The 27,255-nt window shown below is 49.5% G+C and overlaps 1 long non-coding RNA gene across 1 annotated transcript; it reads left to right on the forward strand.

Moving 5' to 3' along the window:
• The first annotated feature begins 590 nt into the window (after positions 1-590).
• LOC149431409 (uncharacterized) lies at positions 591-27,255 on the forward strand. The gene is made up of 3 exons (XR_016309275.1): positions 591-678; positions 2,114-2,248; positions 27,134-27,255. It is a non-coding gene; the product is annotated as an uncharacterized LOC149431409 (long non-coding RNA).

Raw genomic sequence — 27,255 nt, forward strand, 5'->3', positions numbered from 1 at the left:
CCCATCATCGCTATACCCCCCCCATCACCGCTATACCCCCCCATCATTTCTATACCCCCCCATCATCACTATACCCCCCCATCATCGCTGTACACCCCCCCATTATCGCTGTACACCCCCCATCATCGCTGTACACCCCCCCATCATCGCTGTACACCCCCCCCCCATCATCACTGTACACCCCCCCCCATCATCACTGTACACCCCCCCCCCCACCATGGCTGTACACCCCCCCCCATGTTTGGGACCCCCTGTATGACCTTTACCGGGGTAATCAGGACGGATGGCGGATGCAATGCTTTACAAGCTGCTAATAAAACAATTATAAATACACATTTTTTTTACCTGCAAAACACGGCATTTATTTATTTATTTCATTGTTTTTTAAGGTGAACTTCTATTGTTGGAGAATATTTCTCTGGCTGTCAGTTTGCATTTGTATCTTCTATGCTGGTAAAAGGTTTCTTTGAGTTGTGATGATTTGGTTTGTGATTCTGATGGGTCACCATTGTGAACTAACCATCCGTTTTACTCTTCTAGAAGATCAGGAAATATTCCCGGACACATTCCTTGCTGACCCCCCAACATTAATAAAAGGGGGCGTTCAGAAGAGGGCGACAGACCCCAGTGTAGCCGAAGGGATGATGGCGTGCCCCCTGTCTTCTCTGACAGCCAATGGTGAGTTCACATGGGGAATGCCCTTCATCACTGAGCTGACAACACTGTCTCTGCTGCACTGAAATCCCAAGCAGTGTTGTCAGCCCCGGCCAGTTCTTCTCTGTATTACTAATAGCGTGTTAGGAGGCCTGGATCCCAAATGGCAAAACAGATTTGATGAAGAGAGGCAGCTCTGTAATGTGGGGTATCCCTGAGGGTCCCCAGAAAAGTGTCCAAGGATGAGAGTGCCCCCGGATAGTGTACGTCCAATAAATGTTTATCAAATGTTACTTCAACTTTAAAGGATAAATGTAAAGGTGTACAACCCCCCCTCCCCTCCCCCGATACCTGCTGTACAACCCCCCCTCCCCTCCCCCGATACCTGCTGTACTTACCTTTGGGGTGGGAGCTGTCAGGGCTCCCACAGGTGACCCAGTAGTCCAGGGATTCTCTGGGCAGCACTTCCTGGAAGGAGCAGATGGATTCTGATTGCTCGGCGCTGTCACAGGGAGTCTATCTGGTCCGTCTTGTGAGCGCTGCACAGAAAAGAGCGGATATTTCACATTCCCTGACCACTGGACCTGCTGAAGAAACCCTGACAACTCAGGATGGCCAGAAGTAAGTACAGAGGGACCTGGGGGGGGGGGGGTACGGTGTTCATACACCCTCTGCACTGCATTTGTATTGTGGAGCTCACGGTGAGCTGACTATCTTCTACCCCCTCTGCTATGATATGTCCCCCCCCCATGTATGTAGGATGGCATCGGTCTTGGGCAAGCGCCTGGTGCTGAAATCAGCGCCATCCATCAACTCTCATCCATTCTTCTTCAAAACATCACGGTCAGACAGCGGTGGGGGGGGTGAATAGAGGGGCGTGCTGTCAGCCACGCTAGCCCCCAGTCTACAGCACATGTAATACATACATGCACTCTGTCACCTAGAGCTCAGGATGAAATACACATTATAGATTCTCCTTTGAAGCTGGACTCCAGGTATGAAAAGAACATCAATGAATCCTCATAATCTCCTGTACAGCAGAGCTCAGGCTGGGAGATGGAGGAGCATCAGAGGGAACCAATAGGAATAGATAGAATTTGTGGTGGTTTTTGCCCATGTGATTGGTTCTGGCCTCTTTCACATAACCGTTCCAATCAGGTCCACCTGTCAGTTTTTGGATTTGGCTAAACAGGCCAGACTTCCCTCCCCACCTCCATCAATGAGACTTCCCTCCCCACCTCCATCAATGAGACTTCCCTCCCCACCTCCATCAATGAGACTTTCCTCCTCACATCCACCAATGAGACTTCCCTCCCCACCTCCATCAATGAGACTTTCCTCCTCACATCCACCAATGAGCCCCCACTGGGTTGTTTTCTTTTTGTGCTAAAAAGATTGGGGAAAAAAAACCAAACCGTTTTCTTTGTTCTGTTATACAATTTTGCACATTCTCCTCCAGGTTGCTGATGCCTCTCCAGTCGCCGTCATCTCGTCCAGCGTGCCCGCCAGTACTGGGGTGCACTTACCTGCGGGCGCCGTAGTTACTTTGGCTCCGCCTCCAGACATCATCGGGATGAAGGACAGCGGAGGAGATGTAAGTCCCTGATTTCAGTCTTCTGCTTCATTCTGCCTCAAGTATTCAGGGAAAGGGAAAAGCTGTCACTTTGTAACAGGTTCTCTTTATAGCCCCGCCTCCTCTGCGGCTCTTTTTGTATAAACGGTTTGGTTAGGAAGGGAAGGATTACCATACACTTACAGATCTAAAGCCAGCGAGTTATAGAGGAAATAATGCAGCATGCAGACCTTTTACTAAAGCGCAACTCCACCAAAAAGGGGAAATTCCGCCTTAAAGTGACATCAACCACTTGCCTACCGGGCACTTTTACCCCCTTCCTGCCCAGGCCAGATGTCACACTTTGAATAACAATCGCACGGTCATGCAACATTGCATCCAAACTAAATTTATAGCTTTTTTTTTAGACAAACAGAGATTTCTTTTGTTGGTATTTAATCAGCACTGGGGGGGGGGGTGGGGAGGGGGGGTTAATTTATGTTAAACAAACGATGAAAGACCAAACATTTTGAAAAAAACACATTTTTTTTTAGTTTCTGTTATAAAGTTTTGTAAATAGGTGATTTTTCTCCTTCACTGATGAGGCGGCACTGATGGGCATTGATTGGCGGCACTGACAACCAGCACTGATGGGCACTGACAGCCAGCACTGATGGGCACTGATAGTCAGCAATGATGGATATTGATGAGGCACTGATGAGACTTCTCCAATATGTGGCACTGATAGGCAGCACTGATGGGCACTGATAGATAGCACTGATGGGTACAGACAGGCATCAATGATGGACAATGAAATTCATCACTGATAAGCAATGTACTGATGAGCACTGACCACTAGCACTGTTGGGTACTGATAGCCATCACTGATGGGCACTGATAGCCAGCACTGATGGGCACCCATACAAAGCACTGATGGGCAGTGACCACTTGCACTGATGGGTACTGATAGCCATCACTGATGGGCACTGATAGCCAGCACTGATGGTCACTGACCACTAGCACTGATGGGCACTGATAGCCATCACTGATGGGCACCCATACAAAGCACTGATGGGCAGTGAGCACTAGCACTGATGGGTACTGATAGCCATCACTGATGGGCACTGATAGCCTGTACTGATGGTCACTGACCGCTAGCACTGATGGGCACTGATAGCCAGCACTGATGGGCACTGACCACTAGCACTGATGGGTACTGATAGCCATCACTGATGGGCACCCATACAAAGCACTGATGGGCAGTGACCACTAGCACTGATGGGCACTGATAGCCAGCACTGATGGGCACCCATACAAAGCACTGATGGGCAGTGAGCACTAGCACTGATGGGTACTGATAGCCATCACTGATGGGCACTGATAGCCTGTACTGATGGTCACTGACCGCTAGCACTGATGGGCACTGATAGCCAGCACTGATGGGCACCCATACAAAGCACTGATAGGCACTGATGGGGCTACACTGATAATTAGTGCCCTGATGATCAGTGTATTTGTCCCCTCTGAGAAATGCCGCTTCCCAGCTCTCCTCTCCTCATGTGCTGTGAGCGGGAGGAGAGGACTGCCGATATCCAGCATTTCTGATTTACACTGATCGGCTGTGATTGGGCACAGCTGACCACATGGTAAAAGGCTGCTCTGATTGGCCCTTTTCCTGGACATATGAGCAGCTGTGGCTGAACAGCACAGCGATCAAAGATCGCGCCCGTTGCGGGCGCCCCCTGGAGGGGGAGGGGGGGGGCGTGGTTCTGGGAGGACATCCATGGACACCCTCTCAGAACTAGCCGATCTCGCTGTCGCTGTCTTTTGCCTGTAGTGTGGTCAGGAACTGGTTGCAGGTAATTAAAAAAAAAAGCCAAACATGTTATACTTCCTTTCTGTCTGTAATGGTTTTGCACAGAGCGGCCCCGATCCTCCTCTTCTCGGGTCACTTGCCTTCCCTCCTTGTCCCTCCCTTCTGCCTCGTTCCCCCATAGCAAGTAACTTGTTTGGGGGCACCCAAGCAAACTTGCTCCTGAGCCACTGCGATGTGTGTCCATTCACACACAGAGCACTGTTTGGCCCTCCTCATTGGCTCACTGGCTCTGATTGACAGTAGCAGGAACCAAAGGACTCCTGCTACTGTCTCAGCCAATGAGTAGGGAGAGTCCCCATACAGCTGAGGCTATAGTGAACATCAGTGGATCGGAGGGGGTTCAGGTAAGGATTGGGGGTGCTTCACACAGAAGGTTTTTTACCTTCATTCATAGAATGGCTGCAGGGAGCGGTCTTAGAACATGCAGGGATCCTGCAGGAGCGGAGGATCAGGTGTGAGAGGCGGCACCGATGGGCACTGACAGGCTGCACTGACTGGCACTGATAGGTAACAATGACTGGCACTGATAGGCAACACTGATGGGCACTGATATGTGGCATTGATGGGCACTGACAGGTGGCACTGACTGGCACTGATAGGTGACAATGACTGGCACTGATAGGCAACACTGATGGGCACTGATATGTGGCACTGACAGGCTGCACTGACTGGCACTGATAGGTGACAATGACTGGCACTGATAGGCAGCACTGATGGGAACTGACAGGTGGCACTGATGGGGCTACACTGAGCAGTGCCCTGATGATCAGTGTAGATGTCCCCTCTGAGGAATGACGATTACCGGCTCTCCTCTCCTCACATGCTGTCAGCGTTAGGAGAGGATTGCCAATAGCCGGCATTTCCTTCTTTACATGTGATCAGTTGTGATTGGACACAGTTGATCACATGACAGAACTGATATCATCGACTCTTTACTTTGATCGGTGATCCTGTGTGTTCTAGGGATACGGCGCACCACCGATTGCCACCCCGCACTCCCCGAGAGCCCCTGATGATGTCTGCTCTGTCATATGACGTCCTCCCAGAACGAAAGAACCGCCCCTCCCCCCACCCCCCCCCCCCCCGCCTGTCCTTTCCTTCTATTATTACTATTATACAGGAATTATGGCGCCAACAGTTTGCGCAGCGCTGTACAATATAAGGGGGGCGGTACAATTACAATACATTTCAGTACAGAAGGAATAGGAGGGCCCGGCTCTTGGAGCTTACACTCTAAAGTCTCCATACCAGGGTCAGTCATACACCCCATACTATGGTCGGTCACATGTTCCCATACCAGAGAGGCATGATGGGATTTGTAGTTTCAGCACAGCTGGAGTTTGAAGGTCGCCTGGTCTAGGCTGTAGCCCCTCCCCAGAAAAGCTATAGTACTCTATAGGGAAGGATTTGGGGGCTTGTCAGGGTCGGCTACATAGACCTAAAGATACAGTAGGATCAGGAGATGTGTAGTCTCTAATGGGAGCTTTATATTTCTGTGTCCACATTCAGCGCAGCAACACAATGGGGGAAACATCAAATAAATTAGGGGCCCTCTTCTCATGTCAATGGGGAGCCCCAGACCCCTCCCAGCCAGCTGCTTTGGGGAATGAAGGGGGGGAACAATAATCAAGCAGGTTAGAAAACCCAAAAACCTGTGCTGTATGTCCTTCCTCCCCTTCCAAGTATATCAGCCATGGGGGGGGGGGGGGGTCATGGTTTTACCACCCCCCAGACTGCTTGGATGGAAGGGGCTGTACACATGATTTGCGGATGCAGCAGAGATGATACCCTCTGTCACATTTGCCATCGGTACTGCTGAGTGTGAATGGGACCCGTCACAACTGCCCTGCATCCATGTACAATGCATGTGGTTGCTGCTCGGGGGCGGGGACTTTACAGGATTATATCACTTAGTGAGAAGGTGACTTCTCATCTCCCAGCTGCCTGTCAATTGCCCTCTGAAAAGAGATCCAACGGTGATCACTGTTAGAGGACAAAGCGGGTATAAAGAGCCCTTCCTCTGGCTGTGTGCAGAGATCTGCCCATGTGTATGTCAGAGGATTCCCGGCTCTGGAAACCTATACAATGTTCTTTTATACTTGGAGATGTAAACGGCTTGATACTGAAAGAGCCTTTACATGGTTAGTAAAAGAACTTCCTTCCCTATGAACAGCGAACCCCACCTGTGATCGGACTTCATGATCCAATCAATATTTGTCTGCAGACGTAACGACGTTCAATATATAAATGTATTCTTCTATAAATACTCGCTCCGCGCTCCTCCTACCTACACCTCCCCCACCAATAGCTGCTGTATTCACCAACCTGAGAAACAGACAAAACTAGAGTCTAACAAAACCAATGTGTCCCCCCCCCGGTACAGCTCCGAGTATACGACTTCCAATGTGTCCCCCCCCCGATACAGCTCCGAGTATATGACTTCCAATGTGTCCCCCCAATACAGCTCCGAGTATATGACTTCCAATGTGTCCCCCAATACAGCTCCGAGTATACGACTTCCAATGTGTCCCCCCCCCCCGATACAGCTCCGAGTATATGACTTCCAATGTGTCCCCCCGATACAGCTCCTAGTATATGACTTCCAATGTGTCCCCCCAATACAGCTCCGAGTATATGACTTCCAATGTGTCCCCCCAATACAGCTCCGAGTATATGACTTCCAGTGTGTCCCCCCAATACAGCTCCGAGTATATGACTTCCAATGTGTCCCCCCCATACAGCTCCGAGTATACGACTTCCAATGTCCCCCCCCCCCGATACAGCTCCGAGTATATGACTTCCAATGTGTCCCCCCAATACAGCTCCGAGTATATGACTTCCAATGTGTCCCCCAATACAGCTCCGAGTATACGACTTCCAATGTGTCCCCCCCCCCGATACAGCTCCGAGTATACGACTTCCAATGTGTCCCCCCCCGATACAGCTCCGAGTATATGACTTCCAGTGTGTCCCCCCAATACAGCTCCGAGTATATGACTTCCAATGTGTCCCCCCAATACAGCTCCGAGTATATGACTTCCAATGTCCCCCCCCGATACAGCTCCGAGTATATGACTTCCAATGTCCCCCCCCGATACAGCTCCGAGTATATGACTTCCAATGTGTCCCCCCAATACAGCTCCGAATATATGACTTCCAATGTGTCCCCCAATACAGCTCCGAGTATATGACTTCCAATGCCCCCCCCCGATACAGCTCCGAGTATATGACTTCCAATGTCCCCCCCATTACAGCTCCGAGTATATGACTTCCAATGTGTCCCCCCAATACAGCTCCGAGTATATGACTTCCAATGTGTCCCCCCCATACAGCTCCGAGTATACGACTTCCAATGTCCCCCCCCCCCGATACAGCTCCGAGTATATGACTTCCAATGTGTCCCCCCAATACAGCTCCGAGTATATGACTTCCAATGTGTCCCCCAATACAGCTCCGAGTATATGACTTCCAATGTGTCCCCCCCCCCCCCCCCGATACAGCTCCAAGTATATGACTTCCAATGTGTCCCCCCCCCCGATACAGCTCCGAGTATACGACTTCCAATGTGTCCCCCCCCGATACAGCTCCGAGTATATGACTTCCAGTGTGTCTCCCCAATACAGCTCCGAGTATATGACTTCCAATGTGTCCCCCCCATACAGCTCCGTGTATATGACTTCCAATGTGTCCCCCCAATACAGCTCCGAGTATATGACTTCCAATGTCCCCCCCCGATACAGCTCCGAGTATATGACTTCCAATGTCCCCCCCCGATACAGCTCCGAGTATATGACTTCCAATGTGTCCCCCCAATACAGCTCCGAATATATGACTTCCAATGTCCCCCCCAATACAGCTCCGAGTATATGACTTCCAATGTGTCCCCCCAATACAGCTCCGAGTATATGACTTCCAATGTCCCCCCAATACAGCTCAGAGTATATGACTTCCAATGTGTCCCCCCCGATACAGCTCCGAGTATATGACTTCCAATGTGTCCCCCCAATACAGCTCCGAGTATACGACTTCCAATGTCCCCCCCCCCCCGATACAGCTCCGAGTATATGACTTCCAATGTGTCCCCCCAATACAGCTCCGAGTATATGACTTCCAATGTGTCCCCCCCGATACAGCTCCGAGTATATGACTTCCAATGTGTCCCCCCAATACAGCTCCGAGTATATGACTTCCAATGTGTCCCCCCCAATACAGCTCCGAGTATATGACTTCCAATGTGTCCCCCCAATACAGCTCCGAGTATATGACTTCCAATGTCCCCCCCAATACAGCTCCGAGTATATGACTTCCAATGTGTCCCCCCCAATACAGCTCCGAGTATATGACTTCCAATGTCCCCCCAATACAGCTCCGAGTATATGACTTCCAATGTGTCCCCCCCGATACAGCTCCGAGTATATGACTTCCAATGTGTCCCCCCCCGATACAGCTCCGAGTATATGACTTCCAATGTGTCCCCCCCAATACAGCTCCGAGTATATGACTTCCAATGTGTCCCCCCAATACAGCTCCGAGTATATGACTTCCAATGTCCCCCCCAATACAGCTCCGAGTATATGACTTCCAATGTGTCCCCCCCAATACAGCTCCGAGTATATGACTTCCAATGTCCCCCCAATACAGCTCCGAGTATATGACTTCCAATGTGTCCCCCCCGATACAGCTCCGAGTATATGACTTCCAATGTGTACCCCCCCAATACAGCTCCGAGTATATGACTTCCAATGTGTCCCCCTAATACAGCTCCGAGTATATGACTTCCAATGTCCCCCCCAATACAGCTCCGAGTATATGACTTCCAATGTGTCCCCCCCGATACACCTCCGAGTATATGACTTCCAATGTCCCCCCCCAATACAGCTCCGAGTATATGACTTCCAATGTGTCCCCCCAATACAGCTCCGAGTATATGACTTCCAATGTGTCCCCCCAATACAGCTCCGAGTATATGACTTCCAATGTGTCCCCCCGATACAGCTCCGAGTATATGACTTCCAATGTCCCCCCCCGATACAGCTCCGAGTATATGACTTCCAATGTGTCCCCCCCGATACACCTCCGAGTATATGACTTCCAATGTCCCCCCCCAATACAGCTCCGAGTATATGACTTCCAATGTGTCCCCCCAATACAGCTCCGAGTATATGACTTCCAATGTGTCCCCCCAATACAGCTCCGAGTATATGACTTCCAATGTGTCCCCCCAATACAGCTCCGAGTATATGACTTCCAATGTCCCCCCCCGATACAGCTCCGAGTATATGACTTCCAATGTGTCCCCCCCCAATACAGCTCCGAGTATATGACTTCCAATGTGTCCCCCAATACAGCTCCGAGTATATGACTTCCAGTGTGTCCCCCCAATACAGCTCCGAGTATATGACTTCCAATGTCCCCCCCCCAATACAGCTCCGAGTATATGACTTCCAATGTGTCCCCCCAATACAGCTCCGAGTATATGACTTCCAATGTGTCCCCCAATACTGCTCCGAGTATATGACTTCCAATGTGTCCCCCCAATACAGCTCCGAGTATATGACTTCCAATGTGTCCCCCAATACAGCTCCGAGTATATGACTTCCAATGTGTCCCCCCCCAATACAGCTCCGAGTATATGACTTCCAATGTGTCCCCCAATACAGCTCCGAGTATATGACTTCCAATGTGTCCCCCCAATACAGCTCCGAGTATATGACTTCCAATGTGTCCCCCAATACAGCTCCGAGTATATGACTTCCAATGTGTCCCCCCCAATACAGCTCCGAGTATATGACTTCCAATGTCCCCCCCCCCAATACAGCTCCGAGTATATGACTTCCAATGTCCCTCCAATACAGCTCCGAGTATATGACTTCCAATGTGTCCCCCCCAATACAGCTCCGAGTATATGACTTCCAATGTGTCCCCCCAATACAGCTCCGAGTATATGACTTCCAATGTGTCCCCCCCCCCGATACAGCTCCGAGTATATGACTTCCAATGTGTCCCCCCCAATACAGCTCCGAGTATATGACTTCCAGTGTGTCCCCCCCCGATACAGCTCCGAGTATATGACTTCCAGTGTGTCCCCCCCCAATACAGCTCCGAGTATATGACTTCCAATGTGTCCCCCCCAATACAACTCCGAGTATATGACTTCCAATGTGTCCCCCCAATACAGCTCCGAGTATATGACTTCCAATGTCCCCCCCAATACAACTCCGAGTATATGACTTCCAATGTCCCCCCCCAATACAACTCCGAGTATATGACTTCCAATGTGTCCCCCCAATACATCTCCGAGTATATGACTTCCAATGTGTCCCCCCAATACAGCTCCGAGTATATGACTTCCAATGTGTCCCCCCAATACATCTCCGAGTATATGACTTCCAATGTGTCCCCCCAATACAGCTCCGAGTATATGACTTCCAATGTGTCCCCCCAATACAGCTCCGAGTATATGACTTCCAATGTCCCCCCCAATACAGCTCCGAGTATATGACTTCCAATGTCCCCCCCAATACAACTCCGAGTATATGACTTCCAGTGTGTCCCCCCCCAATACAGCTCCGAGTATATGACTTCCAATGTCCCCCCCCAATACAACTCCGAGTATATGACTTCCAACATATAACAAGTCGTGTTTCCGATATGAACCCCCAAACCCCCCCTCTGTATACAATAAACAAGGATACAAAGTCTGAGAGTCCATCACATCTTCATCCTTCATTGTGTTCCTAGTGACACCATCGGGGAGATTTACTAAAACCGGAGAGTGCAGAATCTGGTGCAGCCGTGCACGGCAGCCAATCAGCTTCCAGGTTGTATTGTCAAAGCTTCATTGGACAAGCTGAGGTTAGAAGCTGATTGGCTGCCATGCACAGCTGCACCAGATCCTGAGTGCTCCAGTTTTAGTAAATCTCCCCCAATGTCCCATGATTGATGACTTGGTGTGTTGTACACAGAGGGGGGTGGGGGGTTCATATTGGGGACACGGCTTGTTCTGTGTTGGGGGTCATATATGAGGAGCTGTATTCGGGGTATATATTGGTGACACGGCTTGTTCTGTGTTGGGGGTCATATATGGGGAGCTGTATTCGGGGTATATATTGGGGACAAGGCTTGTTCTGTGTTGGGGGTCATATATGAGGAGCTGTATTCGGGGTATATATTGGGGACACGGCTTGCTCTGTGTTGGGGGTCATATATGAGGAGCTGTATTCGGGGTATATATTGGGGACACAGCTTGTTCTGTGTTGGGGGTCATATATGAGGAGCTGTATTCGGGGTATATATTGGTGACACGGCTTGTTCTGTGTTGGGGGTCATATATGAGGAGCTGTATTCGGGGTATATATTGGGGACACGGCTTGTTCTGTGTTGGGGGTCATATATGAGGAGCTGTATTCGGGGTATATATTGGGGACAAGGCTTGTTCTGTGTTGGGGGTCATATATGAGGAACTGTATTCGGGGTATATATTGGGGACAAGGCTTGTTCTGTGTTGGGGGTCATATATGAGGAGCTGTATTCGGGGTATATATTGGGGACACGGCTTGTTCTGTGTTGGGGGTCATATATGAGGAGCTGTATTCGGGGTATATATTGGTGACACGTCTTGTTCTGTGTTGGGGGTCATATATGGGGAGCTGTATTCGGGGTATATATTGGGGACACGGCTTGTTCTGTGTTGGGGGTCATATATGAGGAGCTGTATTCGGGGTATATATTGGGGACACGGCTTGTTCTGTGTTGGGGGTCATATATGAGGAGCTGTATTCGGGGTATATATTGGGGACACGGCTTGTTCTGTGTTGGGGGTCATATATGGGGAGCTGTATTCGGGGTATATATTGGGGACACGGCTTGTTCTGTGTTGGGGGTCATATATGAGGAGCTGTATTCGGGGTATATATTGGGGACACGGCTTGCTCTGTGTTGGGGGTCATATATGAGGAGCTGTATTCGGGGTATATATTGGGGACACGGCTTGTTCTGTGTTGGGGGTCATATATGAGGAGCTGTATTCGGGGTATATATTGGGGACACGGCTTGTTCTGTGTTGGGGGTCATATATGGGGAGCTGTATTCGGGGTATATATTGGTTTTTGGTATACTTTGGTTTTGTCTGTATTCTTAGCTGTGTTCTCTCTTCTATTGGCTGAGATGTGTCGGAACCCCTGGAAACCATTTCTCCATTCTTCTGACTTCTCTCCATTGCCATGAAATCTGATTGGTTGTTGGAGGTTCTTGCACTTCGTTTGGCTTTGTTCTGCCTCATGTTTGTCCTTCAGGAAGAAAGCCGGACCCATCAGTCTACAGAAAATGGAAGCTTCATCTGCATATATGTTTCCTTCCTTGGCTATTCCTTCCCCCTCAATGACACGTCATCAACAATTGTAAAATAAAACATTTTAGTTTTTTATTACATGCCTTTTTTAGACCTAGTTTGGTCCTTCCTGGGTCCCTTTGCTTCTCTATGCAATGCAGGCAGATCATGGCTGGTGGAAGGAACCAGCTGGGTGCTTTACAGAGCTTCCTGAAAACATCACAGCACCCGGCCTCAGTACTCCTCTGAAGAGCCCTGATGTAACCAATGGGCTAGCTTGTGGGAGGAGTTATGCAAGAAATCATCGCAATCCCCTGAGTGGTGGCCATCAGTCTGGAAGAGTGGGCGTTTCTAGGAAGGCAACATTTGCATACATGCTGACCTAGGTGCCGCCCTCATGTGATGCTGAGCCTCCACGATTGGTGGAACTGAAATCCAGTGAATGAAAGGGCGGGGCCAAGGACAGTCAGACTGAGGAGGAAAGTGATAAATGATGCTGGACGTCCTCTAGCCAGGAAAGCAGACGGAGCTCTATCTGACTTGCTGCAGCTTCTAATGCACATTGTGAGAAGCTCACAGTGTGCAGTGAAATCAGAGTAAGCCATTTTACTACAGGAGAGGAGTCGGTACAACTGTGCAAGACTGGAGGGGGGCCGGAGGGGGGATTTATTGTACCGTCATTGGTTATAATGTATGAGGAATCTACGTTTTGTTGTATTTGCTTCTCACCTACAAATAAAATATATATATAATTTCCATTTCTAATCCTATTATTTCCATTATTATTCGGATTATTATCATTATAAATATTATTTCTGTTATTAATATTATTATCATGATAGTTGTCGATATTGTTGGAATTATTATTATCATTGCTATAAATAATATCAGTATCAGAATTATCACGCCAATACTAAGGAGGCGAAGCAGCCATGTTGGATATTGCGTTGGCTGGGAATCGAACCCAGGTCAGCTGCTTGGAAAGCAGCCATGCTAACCACTACACCACCAACACGCGGTTGCCTGTTTTTGAAGTGTGGGAGGAAACCGGAGTACCCGGAGGAAACCCACGCAGGCACAGGGAGAACATGCAAACTCCATGCAGATAGAGTCCTGGTCAGGATTTCAACCAAGGACCCCAGTGCTGCAAGGCTAACCACTAAGCCTCTGTGCTGCCCATAGTTTGGCCTCTGATGTATAAGGCCCGCCCCCGCTGAGCGGGGTAAATCAGTGATGTCCAGTAGAGATTAGAGATGATGTCTTCAGCTGTACATTATTGGCTGGACGGGTTCGGGGATGTCGTCCATCTTATTTCCCACATGAGTGTCCTGTCTGTGAACATGAGGAGAACTCTTTGTGTGAGATGTTGGTCTGTGGAGCGGCCATGTGAAGAACGCTTCGTGCTCATGTCTTCTGATGGTGAAGGTCTCCTCTGTGCCCCCAACCTGACCCTTAGACAACCTCATATAGGACGTCGCTGGTAGTCAGAGTTCTCATTGGCCCCAGCAGAAAAGGCCTCAAGCTGGGATGACTCCTCCCACTTCTGAAGCCAAGAAGCGTTCCTGACATTTCTCTGAGACTTCAACCTCCAAGGCCAGACTTAAGCCAGGGGCCCAGTTCAGTCACAATCCTGGGGCCCCTAATCCCCAAACCTACAGACAAGTTCTAATAAACATCCTAAGGGGAAGCCACCATTTCCCAATGTGGGGGGACGTCTGTTGGCCTTTGGGGTCACCTGTTCAGGGTCAGCAGACATCTCAGATGCTCCGGTAAGAGACGTGGTGCCCAGAGGCTACAGGCTGGAGTTCCAGTCTGCCTTTGTCCCCGCATAGACTACTGGTCCTCCATGCTGCTCCTGCAGATCTTTTTGTTCTTCTTTTTTATTAGTCAGAGTTCTCATTGGCCCAGCAGAAAAGGCCTCAAGCTGGGATGACTCCTCCCACTTCTGAAGCCAAGAAGCATTCCTGTCATTTCTCTGAGACTTCAACCTCCAAGGCCAGACCTAAGCCAGGGGCCCAGTTCAGTCACAAGTCTGGGGCCCCTAATCCCCAAACCTACAGACAAGTTCAATGAAACGTCCTAAGGGGAAGCCACCATTTCTCAATCTGGGAGGACATCCCAATATAGAGAGAACATTGTATATACAGATATGATGGGGGAGGGGTGACACCCCAATATAGAGAGAACATTGTATATACAGATATGATGGGGGAGGGGTGACACCCCAATATAGAGAGAACATTGTATATACAGATATGATGGGGGAGGGGTGACACCCCAATATAGAGAGAACATTGTATATACAGATATGATGGGGGAGGGGTGACACCCCAATATAGAGAGAACATTGTATACAGTGAGGAACAGAAGTATTTGAACCCCTGAGAAGATCCGTGTTAATATTTGGTACAGAAGCCTTTGTCTGCAATTACAGAGGTCAGACGGTTCCTGTAGTCCTTGGCCAGGTTTGCACTGCAACCGGGATTTTGGCCGACTCCTCCACACCGATCTCCTCTAGATCTGTCAGGTTTCGGGGCTGTCGCTGAGCAACACGGAGTTTCAGCTCCCTCCAAAGATGTTCTATTGGATTTAGGTGTGGAGACTGGCTAGGCGACTCCAGAACCTTGATATGCTTCTTACGGAGCCACTCCTTGGTTCTCCTGGCTGTGTGCTTCGGGTCGTTGTCATGTTGGAAGACCCAGCCACGACCCGTCTTCAATGCTCTGACTGAGGGAAGGAGGTTGTTGCTGAAAATCTCACAATAATTGGCCCCATTCATCCTCTCCTTAATACAGTGCAGACATCCTGTCCCCTTCACAGAAAAGCCCCCCCAAAGCATGATGTTACCACCCCCATGCTTCACAGTAGGGATGGTGTTCTTGGGATGCAACTCATCCTTCTTTTTCCTCCAAACACGACAAGTGAAGTTTACACCAAAAGTTCTCCTTTGGTCTCCTCTGACCACATGACTTTCTCCCATGCCTCCTCTGACCACATGACTTTCTCCCATGCCTCCTCTGACCACATGACTTTCTCCCATGCCTCCTCTGCATCATCCAGATGGTGATTGGCAACCTTCAGACGGGCCTGGACATGTGATGACTGGAGCAGGGGAACCTTCAGACAGGCCTGGACATGTGATGACTTGAGCAGGGGAACCTTCAGACGGGCCTGGACATGTGATGACTTGAGCAGGGGAACCTTCAGACGGGCCTGGACATGTGATGACTGGAGCAGGGGAACCTTCAGACGGGCCTGGACATGTGATGACTGGAGCAGGGGAACCTTCAGACGGGCCTGGACATGTGATGACTGGAGCAGGGGAACCTTCAGACGGGCCTGGACATGTGATGACTGGAGCAGGGGAACCTTCAGACGGGCCTGGACATGTGATGACTGGAGCAGGGGAACCTTCAGACGGGCCTGGACATGTGATGACTGGAGCAGGGGAACCTTCAGACGGGCATGGACATGTGATGACTGGAGCAGGGGAACCTTCAGACGGGCCTGGACATGTGATGACTGGAGCAGGGGAACCTTCAGACGGGCCTGGACATGTGATGACTGGAGCAGGGGAACCTTCAGACGGGCCTGGACATGTGATGACTGGAGCAGGGGAACCTTCCGTGCAATGCATGATTGGAAACCATGACGTCGTAGTGTTCTACCGACAGTGACCTGTGAAACTGTGGTCCCAGCTCTCTTCATGTCATTGAGCAGCTCCTCCCTTGTAGTTCTGGGCTGATTCCTCACCTTTCTTCTCATCAGTGATACCCCACGAGGGGACATCTTGCATGGAGCCCCAGTCCCAGGGAGACTGACAGTCGTCTTCAGCCTCTTCCATTTTCTAACAATTGCTCCAACAGTTGATCTATTTTCACCAAGCTGCTTGGCAATTGCCCCGTAGCCCTTTCCAGCCTTGTGGAGGTCCACAATTTTGTCTCTGGTGTCTTTTGACAGCTCTTTGGTCTTGCCCATGGTAGTAGTTGGCGTCTGACTGACTGTGGGGTGGACAGGAGTCTATAAAGAGCTCAGACAGGTGATTTCTAAGTGGGAGAACTTGCAAAATCGCAGGGGGTTCAAATACTTCTGTTCCTCACTGTATACAGATATGATTGGGGGGGTGACACCCCAATATAGAGAGAACATTGTATATACAGATATGATGGGGGAGGGGGGACACCCCAATATAGAGAGAACATTGTATATACAGATATGATGGGGGAGGGGTGACACCCCAATATAGAGAGAACATTGTATACACAGATATGATGGGGGAGGGGTGACACCCTTATATAGAGAGAACATTGTATATTCAGATATGATTGGGGGGGTGACACCCCAATATAGAGAGAACATTGTATATACAGATATGATGGGGGAGGGGTGACACCCCAATATAGAGAGAACATTGTATATACAGATATGATGGGGGAGGGGTGACACCCCAATATAGAGAGAACATTGTATATACAGATATGATGGGGGAGGGGTGACACCCCAATATAGAGAGAACATTGTATACACAGATATGATGGGGGAGGGGGGACACCCCAATATAGAGAGAACATTGTACAGTCATGGCCGAAATTGTTGGCACCCTTGATATTTCTCCAGGAAATCATGTATTTCTCACGAAACGTATTGCATTAACACATGTTTTGCTATACACATGTTTATTCCCTTTGTGTGTATTGGGACAAAACAAAAAAAGGGAGGAAAGAAAGCAAATTCGACATAATGTCACACAAACCTCCAAAAATGGGCTGGACAAAAGTATTGGCACCCTTTCACAACTGCGGATAAATAAGAATGTTACAAGCATGTGATGCTCCTGTAAACTCACCTGGGGCAAGTAACAGGTGTGGGCAATATAGAAATCACACCTGAAAGCAGATAAAAAGGAGAGACGTTCACTTAACCTTTGCATTGTGTGTCTGTCTGTGCCACACTAAGCATGGACAACAGAGAGGAGACGAGAACTGTCTGAGGACCTGAGAACCAAAATTGTGGCAAAATATCAACAATCTCAAGGTTACAAGTCCATCTCCAGAGAACTAGATTTGCCTTTGTCCACAGTGCGCAACATTATCAAGAAGTTTGCAACCCATGGCACTGTAGCTAATCTCCCTGGTCGTGGACGGATGAGGAAAATTGATGAAAGATTGCAACGCAGAATAGTCCGGATGGTGGATAAGCAGCCCCAAACATGTTCCAAAGACATTCAAGCTGTCCTGCAGGCTCAGGGAGCATCAGTGTCAGCGCGAACTATCCGTCGACATTTAAATGAAATGAAACGCTATGGCAGGAGACCCAGGAGGACCCCACTGCTGACACAGAGACATAAAAAAGCAAGACTACAGTTTGCCAAAATGTACTTGAGTAAGCCAAAAGCCTTCTGGGAAAACGTCTTGTGGACAGATGAGACCAAGATAGAGCTTTTCGGTAAAGCACATCATTCTACTGTTTACCGAAAACGGAATGAGGCCTACAAAGAACAAAACACAGTACCTACGGTAAAATATGGTGGAGGTTCAATGATGTTTTGGGGTTGTTTTGCTGCCTCTGGCACTGGGTGCCTTGACTGTGTGCAAGGCATCATGAAATCTGAGGATTACCAAAGGATTTTGGGTCGCACTGTAGGGCCCAGTGTCAGAAAGCTGGGTTTGCGTCCAAGATCCTGGGTCTTCCAGCAGGACAATGACCCCAAACATACGTCAAAAAGCACTCAGAAATGGATGGCAAAGAAGCGCTGGAGAGTTCTGAAGTGGCCAGCAATGAGCCCAGATCTAAATCCCATTGAACACCTGTGGAGAGATCTTAAAATTGCTGTTGGGAAAAGGTGTCCTTCCAATAAGAGAGACCTGGAGCTGTTTGCAAAGGAAGAGTGGTCCAAAATTCCGGGTGAGAGGTGTCAGAAGCTTATTGATGGTTATAGGAAGCGACTGATTTCAGTTATGTTTTCCAAAGGGTGTGCAACCAAATATTAAGTTAAGGGTGCCAATACTTTTGTCCAGCCCATTTTTGGGGTTTTGTGTGACATTATGTCATATTTGCTTTTCTGCCTCTGTTTTATATTTGTTCCAATACATACAAAGGGAATAAACATGTGTATAGCAAAACATGTGTTAATGCAATACCTTTTTTGTGTGAAATACTTGATTTTCAGGAAAAATATCAAGGGTGCCAACAATTTCGGCCATGACTGTATATACAGATATGATGGGGGAGGGGTGACACCCCAATATAGAGAGAACATTGTATATACAGATATGATGGGGGAGGGGGGACACCCCAATATAGAGAGAACATTGTATATACAGATATGATGGGGGAGGGGTGACACCCCAATATAGAGAGAACATTGTATATACAGATTTTATGGGGAGGGGAGACACCCCAATATAGAGAGAACATTGTATATACAGATATGATGGGGGGGGGGAGGTTGACACCCCAATATAGAGAGAACATTGTATATACAGATATGATGGGGGAGGGGTGACACCCCAATATAGAGAGAACATTGTATATACAGATTTTATGGGGAGGGTGACCCCCTAATATAGAGAGAACATTGTATATACAGATATGATGGGGGGGGGAGGTTGACACCCCAATATAGAGAGAACATTGTATATACAGATATGATGGGAGGGGGGTGACACCCCAATATAGAGAGAACATTGTATACACAGATATGATGGGGGAGGGGTGACACCCCAATATAGAGAGAAGATTGTATATACAGATATGATGGGGGAGGGGTGACACCCCAATATAGAGAGAACATTGTATATACAGATATGATGGGGGAGGGGTGACACCCCAATATAGAGAGAACATTGTATATATAGATATGATGGGGGAGGGGTGACACCCCAATATAGAGAGAACATTGTATATACAGATATGATGGGGGGGGTGACACCCCAATATAGAGAGAACATTGTATATACAGATATGATGGGGGAGGGGTGACACCCCAATATAGAGAGAACATTGTATATACAGATATGATGGGGGAGGGGTGACACCCCAATATAGAGAGAACATTGTATATATGTCTTCTGATGGTGGACGTCTCTTTGGTGCCTTCAGCCAGGTGCGATGTAACACACACGTCATCCCGCAATTCTCATGCGTCTTGCCATGCGACAATTGCAGCAACATCACACTGCATTCGGGGCGCCATGTTGATGGTGAACGTCTCTTTGGTGCCTCTTCAGACATCTCCATAGAGGACGTCACTGGCAGGAAGGGTTCTCATTGGCCCCAGCAGAAAAGGCCTCAAGCTGGAAAGACTCCTCCTACTTCTGAAGCCAATCAGAGTTTCTTTCTTTTCTCCCAAGCTTCATCCTCCAAGACCAGACCTAAGCCAGGGGCCCAGTTCAGTCACAATCCTGGGGCCCCTAATCCCTAAACCTTCAGACAAGCCCTATAAAACCTCCTGAAGGGAAGCCCCCATTTCCTAAAGTGGGGGGACGTCTGTTGGCCTTTGGGGTCACCTGGTCAGCAGACATCTCAGAAGCTCAGGTAAGAGACGTGGTGTCCAGGGGCTACAGGCTAGAGGTCATCTCCCTGCCCCCACCCCGCTTCGTGTTGTCCAACCTGCCGGTGTCCCCGCAGGGACTAGCGGTCCTCCATGCTGCTCCTGCAGATCTGCTGACCCAAGGAGATCTCCCCATTGGACCAACAGCAGAAAGGTTTCCGGGTTTTTACTCCAACCGTTTCCTTGTTCTAAAGCCTCAAGGAGGACATAGGCTGCATTCACTGGGGGGATTAGGGGGCATACAGGGGATTCCTGGGGCTGGGATCACTGTGAACAGTGGGGGATGGGAAGTCTGTACAAAGCAATGACAGGCTGAGCCGGGACCATTCCCATGTATCCGCACATCCATCGGTCATCTGTGGTCAGGGAAGGATGAGCGATCCTGGCCCTAACCGTAGATGACCGATGGATGTGCGGATACATGGGAATGGTCGCGGCTCCTGTCAGCCTGTCATTGCTTTGTACAGACTTCCCATCCCCCACTGTTCACAGTGATCCCATCCGCAGGAATCCCCTGTATGCCCCTAATCCCCCCAGTGAATGCAGCCTATGTCCTCCTTGTGCTCGGGTTCACACCAATGAGGTGCGGGAAACGCTGCGAATCCTGTACGTTTCCCGCACCGCATTGCAATCGCATCACGTTCATGCGATCTGGTGCGGGAGTCAGTAATAAATTATTGACACCCGAAACAGATGGCAAGACGCGATGTGATTGCCAGAAATCACATGACATGGGTGAGAAGACCCATACCATGTGATTCAGGTGCGGATCTAAAGACAGTCCTGCACCTTTGTGGTGCGGATGCGATGTGATTTGAGCCATAGGAAGTGTATGGCCCAAATCGCAGCGCACAGACATGTGCATGGAATGCGCAGAGGAATGCGGTGTGATTCCTGTGCAGACTCCATGCAGTGTCCCGCACCACATAGTGTGAACCGGCTGGGAGGCTTTAGAACAGGGAAAAGGTTGGAGTAAGGCCCCGGTCACAGGGGGCGTACTAATCCGTACAGCCGTGGGGGGCCGTGTTTACTTGGGGGATGTACCGGTGTTCATGCATCCCTGTGCAGGCAGGTTCATTGATGTCAGTTGGGATGCAGCGGCTGCATGGATACAGACACTGCTCCCAATGAAACATCTGTGCGGGTGAACAGCTGTGAACACAGATAGTGTGCGTTCAGGGCCATGCATCCATACGGATGTCAGATTGGGATCAGCATCTGTGTCCATGTTACCACTACGTCCCAACTGACATCAATGGAACTGCCTGCACAGGGATGCATGAACACCGGGACATCCCCTGCAAATAAACACTCCCCCCCCACGGCGGTACACATTGGTATGTCCCCTGTGAATGTGGCCTAAAAACCCGGAACTATTCTGCTGTTGGTCCAATGGGGAGATCTCCTTGGGTCAGCAGATCTGCAGGAGCAGCATGGAGGACCGCTAGTCCCTGCGGGGACACCGGCAGGTTGGACAACACGAAGCGGGGTGGGGGCAGGGAGATGACCTCTAGTGTGTAGCCCCTGGACACCACGTCTCTTACCTGAGCTTCTGAGATGTCTGCTGACCAGGTGACCCCAAAGGCCAACAGACGTCCCCCCACTTTAGAAAGTAGGGAAATCCCTTCAGGAGGTTTAATAGGACTAGTCTGCAGGTTTGGGGATTAGGGGCCCCAGGATTGTGACTGAACTGGGCCCCTGGCTTAGGTCTGGTCTTGGAGGATGAAGCTTGGGAGAAAAGAAAGAAACTTTGATTGGCTTCAGAAGTAGGAGGAGTCTTTCCAGCTTGAGGCCTTTTCTGCTGGGACCAATGAGAACCCTTCCTGCCAGTGACGTCCTTTATGGAGATGTCTGAAGAGGCACCAAAGAGACGTTCACCATCAACATGGCGCCCCGAATGCAGTGTGATGTTGCTGCAATTGTCGCATGGCAAGACGCATGAGAATTGCGGGATGACGTGTGTGTTACATCGCACCTGGCTGAAGGCACCAAAGAGACGTCCACCATCAGAAGACATATATACAATGTTCTCTCTATATTGGGGTGTCCCCCCTCCCCCATCATATCTGTATATACAATGTTCTCTCTATATTGGGGTGTCACCCCTCCCCCATCATATCTGTATATACAATGTTCTCTCTATATTGGGGTGTCACCCCTCCCCCATCATATCTGTGTATACAATGTTCTCTCTATATTGGGGTGTCCCCCCTCCCCCATCATATCTGTATATACAATGTTCTCTCTATATTGGGGTGTCACCCCTCCCCCATCATATCTGTATATACAATGTTCTCTCTATATTGGGGTGTCACCCCTCCCCCATCATATCTGTATATACAATGTTCTCTCTATATTGGGGTGTCACCCCTCCCCCATCATATCTGTATATACAATGTTCTCTCTATATTGGGATGTCACCCCTCCCCCATCATATCTGTATATACAATGTTCTCTCTATATTGGGATGTCACCCCTCCCCATCATATCTGTATATACAATGTTCTCTCTATATTGGGGTGTCCCCCCCCCCATCATATCTGTATATACAATGTTCTCTCTATATTGGGGTGTCCCCCCTCCCCCATATCTGTATATACAATGTTCTCTCTATATTGGGGTGTCACCCCTCCCCCATATCTGTATATACAATGTTCTCTCTATATTGGGGTGTCACCCCTCCCCCATCATATCTGTGTATCTAATGTTCTCTCTGAGTCTTCTGGCCGGCCTCTTCGGTTGGCCCGCGCTTCTTCTTTAGCCGCAATACATTCTATAGGTGTCAGACACCACCTGACGGTATCTCTAGCGGCCCACAGTGCGGGGTTCCTCAGCACGCGGGGTCTAAGTCCCAATCTGCTTATGCACCAGGGCCCCTGATGGTGGGGATGGACTTGGAGCAGACCGAGACCAGGGCGCGACCCCTGAGTATGTCCAGCAGTGGTAGAGAGTACCGTCAGAGGTGTTGTGGGAAATAGAGCCTGACGAGAAGAGGCTGGTAGGCCTTGTAGCAGGGACTGATCCTTGCGGGATGGATGGATGGACAGTCAGCGTGACGTAAGGCGTAGTCAGGCAGGCCGGGTCAGCAACGTGCGGGCAGCGAGGTACCGTAGGAGCAGGCAGAGAATGGTCAGGGTCACGAGCCGGGTTCAGCAACGTGCGGGCAGCGAGGTACCGGAGGAGCAGGCAAAGAATGGTCAGGGTCACGAGCCGGGTTCAGCAACGTGCGGGCAGCGAGGTACCGGAAGTGCAGGCAGAGAATGGTCAGGGTCACGAGCCGGGTTCAGCAACGTGCGGGCAGCGAGGTACCGGAGGAGCAGGCAGGAGAGTGGTCAGGTCAAGCCAGGGGTCAAGCAGGAGACAACCAGCAGGGTCAGGATTAAGCAGAGGTCGGCAACAGGAAACTTCACAAACCAGATGACAGGAACAGGATAATAAGACATACCTCCTGTCCTGTTTAAATAGCGCGCCCTGCGCTGTCATTGGTGCCAGGCGCCTGTCCGCGATCGGGAGTGCGCATGCGCGGCCGTGCCCGCCGCCACAATCGCCCAGGGCCCACTGGCTAGAGCGTGTCGGTGTTCTGTGCATGCGCCACCCGGCGTATCGCGGCAGAACACCCGACCCCTGACAATAGGTGAATACGGCTGCGATATTTAGGAGGTGACACAGTCGAAGATGAAACAGTCTGCTGGACATATAACTGGATGTCTCCCGCACAAGATGACGGCGACCTGGTATGAGGTGGGATTGTTGAGATTTTTCACCTTAGGTCGCTTGTGCTTCTTCTTTCGCTGGAATAAATTGCGTGGATTAAAGCGGGTGCCATCACTAGGAGATGCACCGCTGGGATGGCCAGTCGGTTGGTCAGTCCCAGAACTAATGTCATCGCTTGGTGGTTGGATGATGTCACTGATTGATGACATGGTAGAATATCTCTTAGGAATGATGTCATGCGTTGATGGGACGGCATCATCACCCTGTGGAATGACATCACTCGTTGATGGGACGGTATCATCAACCTGTAGAATGACATCACTCAGTAATGGGACGGTATCATCGTCCTGTGGAATGACGTCACTCATTGATGAGAACATTTTGCCATAACTGAACTCTGTGGTTGGCCAGCGCCTCTTCATTGCCCGGCATAAATCCCGTAGGATAAAACAGGCGGTATCGCTAGGAATTTCACCTCTGGATTGGACACTGGGATGGACAGTCATGGTTGTCCATTCTCGCCTATTGCCAGAACTCGATCGTAGGATCATGTCTTTTGTTGGAAAGACGCCAGAAGTCGTTGATGGTAAAGTGTTATCTAATGCTGGAAAGAGTAAACCTCTTGTTGATGTGCTGGAAGGATGAACACGGATGGGATCCCTGGGAGGTGCGACGCTGGGAATGGGAAAGTCAGAATCTCCCGTAGCTCTGTCCGCATATTCATCTTTTGGTGGTATGGGAAGGTCAGTCTCTTCCATAGCACTGTCCACACTTTCACTTGTTGATGGGAAGATGTTAATGTTCCTGAGCCGCTTGTTTCGCTCGCTCCTCCTCATTTCCCGGAGTAAATCCTTTATGTGAGCACGGACGTCATTGCTAGGAGGTGTGAGGATGGGAGTACGAAAGTCAGCCTGGTCCGTAGTACTGTCTGTTGTTAGATCGATGTCAATCGTCGGTGGGTTGATGTTGCTTTTCGTTGGTTGGATCCATTGGTGAAATGGCTTGAAATATTTCAGGAACATTACCAGCAGCAAGATGATAAGTCCCAACAAGCATTCTGATTGGTGCTCAGCAACAGTATTTATAAGCATGGGTAGCACTGTGTTCCCTAAGGCCGCCCACCCATTGGACCAGACTGACTGGAGCTCAGCAACCATCCATTGGTAGCAGTCAGTGGCATTTATAAGCATGGGTGGGGCTGTGTTCCCTAAGGCCACCCACCCATTGGACCAGACTGACTGGAGCTCAGCAACCATCCATTGGTAGCAGTCAGTGGCATTTATAAGCATGGGTGGGGCTGTGTTCTCTGAGGTTGGCCCCTCGCTGTACCAGACATCGAGTAGTTGATAAAAGAATTCAATCAGCTCCAGGAACATCAAATATTGTGCTAATATTGTGGCCAGATGATTCCTGCGCAGGATGTACCTCAGAATGAGAACACTTATCAGGACTGTCCCCTTATACCAGAATGGAATGGTGGCCAGTAGTGAAAACCAACTGATGGGTCCTGGGGACTCGTTTTCCAATTCTCTGACCTTTTCCTGCTCCAGTTCTTCCATCATCTTCATGGTCCTCCCCTCCTCCATGCGTATATCTGGGGAGTCTTTGATGAAATATCGGTGTTCCTCCATCATCTTCATGCTCCCCCCCTCCATGCGGATATCTGGGGAGTCTTTGATGAAATTTCTTTGTTCCTCCATAATCTTCATATCATTGTCCTTGTCCATGCCGGTCTTTGTGGAGTCTTTGATGTCCTTCCTGTGTACTCCCCAAGGGAGCAACAGGATAACAATCGCGGCAAAGATTCTGCACATTTTTGTTTTTTTTAGAAAAAAAACAGGAGCTCTGTAAGGAAGCAGCTGTCTCTGGTGAGAGAAAACAGCAACTGAGGACTCACAGTGAGGGAGGTCATGTGACCACAGTGAGGGGGGCGGGGTTTATGTGTGACCAATCAGCAGCCTCTGTTCAGCCTGCTTTACTCTGATTGGCTCATTTGGGATCCAGTCCAGGCGGCTTTGGATTGGATGTTGGGATGTAGAGCAGATCTGGATTGGATCCTATTATATAACATTGATACCATTTCCCTGTATTTATAATATAGACGCCTCTGTTTATATTCATACAATGTTATTATAATGTCATTTTATTTATTTTACTGTATTAATAGGATTGTAATGATTGATATGAATTGTAATATAAACAATAATGGGTGTAATATTAATAATCCCAATAATTATAATACAATAAAGCTGTTCTGTGTATTTGGATGACAGAAATCTCCTGGCCATTCTCTGTGCTGACATTTCCCTGATGTAATGCACACAGGAGCCGCTAGAGGGCAGCAACACTCAGCTCCTCCTGTAGTGTCCCATCACCATAGATTTCCTCCTGGAAGACCCATCACCATGGAGACCAGGCAGGAAGTGATCGGTGTTTTCATGGTGTCTGGAGGGGAAGTTGGGGAAGCTGCGCCCCGGGTTGGCCGGGAAGGGGAAGTGCTGGGGGAAGGGAGACACTGGGGGGGGGGGGGTCAGCCCCCATTATTATTATGGGTAATAAGATGTGTAATCATATATAATGTTATAGTGATACATCGTCATAACTCCTCTGATAGTCACACTTATTGTTATCATTAACCATCACCGCTATACCCCCCCATCATCACTATACCCCCCCCCCATCATCACTATACCCCCCCATCATCGCTATACCCCCCCCATCATCGCTGTACCCCCCCATCATCACTATACCCCCCCATCATCACTATACCCCCCCCATCATCGCTATACCCCCCCCATCATCACTATACCCCCCCATCATCGCTATACCCCCCCCCATCATCGCTGTAACCCCCCCCATCATCGCTATACCCCCCCCCATCATCGCTGTACCCCCCCCCCCATCATCGCTGTACCCCCCCCATCACTGCTATACCCCCCCCATCATCGCTATACCCCCCATCATCGCTATACCCCCCCATCATCGCTATACCCCCCCATCACCGCTGTACACCCACCATCATCGCTGTACACCCCCCCATCATCGCTGTACACCCCCCCATCATCGCTGTACACCCCCCCCCCATCATCACTGTACACCCCCCCCCCACCATGGCTGTACACCCCCCCCCCACCATGGCTGTACACCCCCCCCATGTTTGGGACCCCCTGTATGACCTTTACCGGGGTAAGCAGGACGGATGGCGGATGCAATGCTTTACAAGCTGCTAATAAAACAATTATAAATACACATTTTTTTTACCTGCAAAACACGGCATTTATTTATTTATTTCATTGTTTTTTAAGGTGAACTTCTATTGTTGGAGAATATTTCTCTGGCTGTCAGTTTGCATTTGTATCTTCTATGCTGGGAAAAGGTTTCTTTGAGTTGTGATGATTTGGTTTGTGATTATGATGGGTCACCATTGTGAACTAACCATCCGTTTTACTCTTCTAGAAGATCAGGAAATATTCCCGGACACATTCCTTTGCTGACCCCCCAACATTAATAAAAGGGGGCATTCAGAAGAGGGCGACAGATCCCAGTGTAGGCGAAGGGATGATGGCGCGCCCCCTGTC

The sequence above is a fragment of the Staurois parvus genome, unplaced genomic scaffold, assembly GCF_062004578.1.
Source record: "Staurois parvus isolate SC_StPar_1 unplaced genomic scaffold, SC_StPar_1.0 ptg002277l, whole genome shotgun sequence".
In the NCBI taxonomy this organism is placed as follows: domain Eukaryota; kingdom Metazoa; phylum Chordata; class Amphibia; order Anura; family Ranidae; genus Staurois; species Staurois parvus.